Source organism: Palaemon carinicauda, chromosome 7 (genome assembly GCF_036898095.1).
Source record: "Palaemon carinicauda isolate YSFRI2023 chromosome 7, ASM3689809v2, whole genome shotgun sequence".
Taxonomy (NCBI): domain Eukaryota; kingdom Metazoa; phylum Arthropoda; class Malacostraca; order Decapoda; family Palaemonidae; genus Palaemon; species Palaemon carinicauda.
Window position 1 is genome coordinate 167,259,915 of NC_090731.1, and position 5,000 is coordinate 167,264,914.

General features: G+C 33.8%; 1 protein-coding gene across 5 annotated transcripts in view; it reads right to left on the bottom strand.

Annotated features, from left to right (window-relative positions):
• Positions 1-5,000, bottom strand: part of LOC137644135 (PDZ and LIM domain protein 3-like) — a 202,187-nt gene that overhangs the window by 102,919 nt on the left and 94,268 nt on the right. The window lies entirely within an intron of this gene.

The following is a 5,000-nucleotide window of genomic DNA, read 5'->3' on the forward strand; positions in this document are numbered from 1 at the left end:
TGAAATATCTTTTTATAGGAAGGACGTGTAACATTGCCTTTGACACGCGAGGAACTACTACTGGCTACGATCCAACCACATGTGGTATTTCATAATAGAAAAACACATACCGGAGGTCTTGGCCGACAGTTCGACGACAGAGAGAGAGAGAGAGAGAGAGAGAGAGAGAGAGAGAGAGAGAGAGAGAGAGACCAATGCCGTATATCTTGTCATAAATAGAAACTATAATAAACGATAGAATACATCAGATGATTTAAGTACAATCGGTCCGGAGAGAGAGAGAGAGAGAGAGAGAGAGAGAGAGAGAGAGAGAGAGAGAGAGAGAGAGAGAGACCAATGTCGTATATCTTGTCATAAATAGAAACTATAATAAACGATAGAATACATCAGCTGATTTAAGTACAATCAGTCCGGAGAGAGAGAGAGAGAGAGAGAGAGAGAGAGAGAGAGAGAGAGAGAGAGAGAGAGAGAGAGAGAGAGACCAATGTCGTATATCTTGTCATAAATAGAAACTATAATAAACGATAGAATACATCAGCGGATTTAAGTACAATCGGTCCGGAGAGAGAGAGAGAGAGAGAGAGAGAGAGAGAGAGAGAGAGAGAGAGAGAGAGAGAGAGACCAATGTCGTATATCTTGACATAAATAGAAACTATAATAAACGATAGAATACATCAGCTGATTTAAGTACAATCAGTCCGGAGAGAGAGAGAGAGAGAGAGAGAGAGAGAGAGAGAGAGAGAGAGAGAGAGAGAGAGAGAGAGAGAGAGACCAATGTCGTATATCTTGACATAAATAGAAACTATAATAAACGATAGAATACATCAGCTGATTTAAGTACAATCAGTCCGGAGAGAGAGAGAGAGAGAGAGAGAGAGAGAGAGAGAGAGAGAGAGAGAGAGAGACCAATGTCGTATATCTTGACATAAATAGAAACTATAATAAACGATAGAATACATCAGCTGATTTAAGTACAATCGGTCCGGAGAGAGAGAGAGAGAGAGAGAGAGAGAGAGAGAGAGAGAGAGAGAGAGAGAGAGAGAGAGAGCGAGAGAGAGTGTAAGCTTCACGCAACTAAAGTACAGAATATATGAATTATATATGTACTAGTGTACGCGACCCAGCTTAAAATTACACACCGAAATATTTAGATAGATATGCGCAGGCGCGCGTGCACATACATTTACCCTTCACACCCCTCCCCTTTTCTTAACTACTACACGGCAGTTTGTGGGAGATTGTAGTTTCCGAGTGGTTGCCGCTCACCGTGACAGGAAAGATATATATATATATATATATATATATATATATATATATATATATATATATATATATATGTATATACATATGAATTTATATTTATATACTGTACTCATGTTTATTAAAAAAAAAACAATTCTCCTTTAATGTTCATTACCTAAGACAAACAATATCAAAGTTCGTCGACCATCTTTTCTTTTCTTTTTTTTCTTTTTTACTCAACTCCATCAAGCCAGCATTTTGTTATTCATTCTTAACCTCCTTTTAATTCTCCGGAATTATACGCCTTTTCTACCGCAGTGCTTTTCATTCAGTTCATCTAATCCAACTACATCAATATACTCGCGATCTGTCTTTTCACTTATTCTACCTTCTTCGGCTTACCTTTGATATAAACACTTGTTGCAGTGTTTCATCTCTTTTTACCTTCCTTGCTGGAGATATGTGATTTCCCATATTCTCTCATTTTGCATTCGTTTGTTACGTTATTCTCTAATACTTATAAGAATCGACTACTTCCCGTATTATGCCTCCACACTAACATTTTCTCTGTTTTTCTCATCTTATAAATACACTCAAATGTTTTCACCTGTATCTGCAATTTCTCTTCACCCTCGCCACTTAACACTATCATCTTTAGATATCAGCCGTCTATTTTTTCTCATCATTCTGTTGATCAGATTTGTAGAAACATCACTCTCATAGTAAAAAAAAATACTATTTTTATAACAAATAAATTTTACACCATGTACTATCAATGACATCCACATCGTATTTCTTTAAATTATCTCCTAATATGTGTGTGCTTCTTTTCCCTTTATATAAAAATGTCTAAGGTTTCATAATAACCACTTGAGATTCCTCTACCTACTTCCTTGGCTGTAGGTTCAAATAGATCGTAACATTTCAATGCTTCAGTTATCCATCCATCCACATACCATCTTTCCTCCTAATATTGAAGTCTATCATCTCTCTATGGTTAATACAGTCATCTCTATTGCCCTTTCACATATAATAGAGTTCTCTTGCTTGAGGGTACACTCGAGCACACTATTCTATCTAATTTCTCTTCCTCTTGTTAAAGGTCTTATAGTTTATATAGATATTTATTTTAATGTTATTCTTAGCATATTTATTTTTTCCTTGTTTCCTTTCCTTACTGGGCTATTTTCCTTGTTGGAGCCCCTGGGCTTATAGCATTCTGCTTTTCCAACTAGGGCTGTAGCTTACCAATTTGTGACGGAGCCGAGAGAGGGTTGTGAACTCAAAGGCAGGAAGCAATCGACTGAGTTATATTATTGTAGAACACTCTCCTTATATACAAAACCTCAAGGCAACAGGACATAACAAGTTCACAAGACAGACAATATTACAGAGGAAAAACCAGACATGAATTTTCATGTTCGTTTTAGTGCGAGGGAAGAGCGAAGATTGTCATATATACAAAAGGAATTATGTACAATTGTGTGAAACACGGTTGGTACAAATTGATAATAATAATAGTAATAATAATAAAACAATTATTTATACCATTTATTACTCATGATCCTTCCACTCATTTTATAAACATATTGTACTCCTTTTTCTAATAGATATTAGAGAAAGGAGTACAATATATGCTACATTTACATCCTCAAAACTCACTTTCACAAACAATTTAATATTTAAATGAATTCATACCAGTTGTGCATCAAGCAGATAAATTTCCCTCCTTTTCTCTACATTCCAGAATTTTTCTTTCAACACTGGAATGGATTTTTCATTTGCTCATTCGCCTTTTTCTTCTGGTATATTTCGCTCCACTAAGATTTTTTTCATTCAATTTTTTCCTTAAATGTTCAGTAGAACCCATGCTTTTCTCTCTTACTTGATCGTTGATTACCAAATTCGTCCTCTTGTGTATGTATATATATATATATACATATATATATATATATATATATATATATATATATATATATATATATATACACACACACATATATATATATATATATATATATATATATATACATATATATATATATATATATATATACATATATATATATATATATATATATATATACACATATATATATACACATATATATATATATATATATATATATATATATACATATATATATATTATACGCACACACATACATACATACATACACTAGACTACGTGCCTGACCTTCCCCAACCCCTCCCCCTTCCCTAATTACAACGCGCTAGTGGTGGTTTACGTACATACATACATACATACATACACTATAGACTACGTGCCTGACTGCTATTTAGATAGATATGCACACACATTCAACCTTCTCCAACCCCTCCCCCTTCCCTAAGTACAACACGGCAGTGGTGGTTTACGTCTGTACTTCTCGTGGTACCCCTTCTCACTATAGTATGACTACTTCCTCTCCCTCATACCCGAGGGACGGGGAGAGACCTAATTGCTATACGTCTGACAATGGTGTTCAGCGTGACGGGAAAGATATATATATATATATATATATATATATATATATATATATATATATATATATATATATATATATATATATATATACAGTTTATATATATATATATATATATATATATATATTTATATTTCATAATTTGTTTGTGTTACTGTAATTTGATTATCCTTTATCGACATTATAAAATATTTCGCAAGTATGTAACATTGTTGTAACGCAGATCTCGCCATTTTGTTAGGTAAGAAAACTCTCAATAGATGGCGTGGGATTTTCAATTGACCATTGGCTTTACTCCATTCGTTAACGGGAGTCCTGAAAGACACACCAGAAGTTTTTTTCGTCAGTAAGTGGAAAAAGTTTTAGTTGTTTTGCATGGTCGCTTCCGGGTTCGTGCTTATACAGTACTTAAAGGAAAAGTTGTCCTCTCTCTCTCTCTCTCTCTCTCTCTCTCTCTCTCTCTCTCTCTCTCTCTCTCTCTCATTGCAAATGTGAAGTGGATAAATGTAAAATAAATCGAAGAATATGAGTATCACCTTACACGTGGAGTGCTTTCGTGTACGTTTTACATTATCCTAGTTTCATGATTAATTTCATATAAGTGTAATTATGAAACAAAGTATAGCAGGTTATACAGATTTTAATTGATTTTGAAGCTGATAAAAAGCTTAAAATTCAAATGATTAAGCTTTTATCTTCCACATTTCCCATGAAAATTCAATTACTTGAGTGTGGAGATTTTCAACTTCAATTTCATACATAATTAGTCTTTAAAATATTAATGCAGGGTAAATTATTTTATAGAAAAGGATAATTGATAGATTAGATAAAGACAATTCATGCAAAATAAAAATAAAAATCTTGCTTATCTTACATCATGTTTTGTGTACGATGAACAATGTAGGAAACGCTTTTGTTTATATTCTTGGATAAGTACTAATTAACTATTTGTTTATGTAATATTGGGTGGTTTTAGTTGTTAAATCTGATATTCTTGAGTTGAATTAGTAGAACCTTTTTTTGTAATAGTATTTCTAACAATTATTAGGTTATAATATAGAACTGTTTCTTCCTATGACCATTATTTTTTCGTACACTGTTAAAGTTACAACATATTGATTTGTTTCCTTACGTCAGTACTCCGTTGGGACAGTGATATCTCTATCAAATCGTCAGCTACTCAGTCAAGGCTTGATATATTTCACTGGCAAACACGGCCTTAATGCCCTCCTTAGCATACAGGTCTACAGCTGAACCAACAGCGCCCCCCAC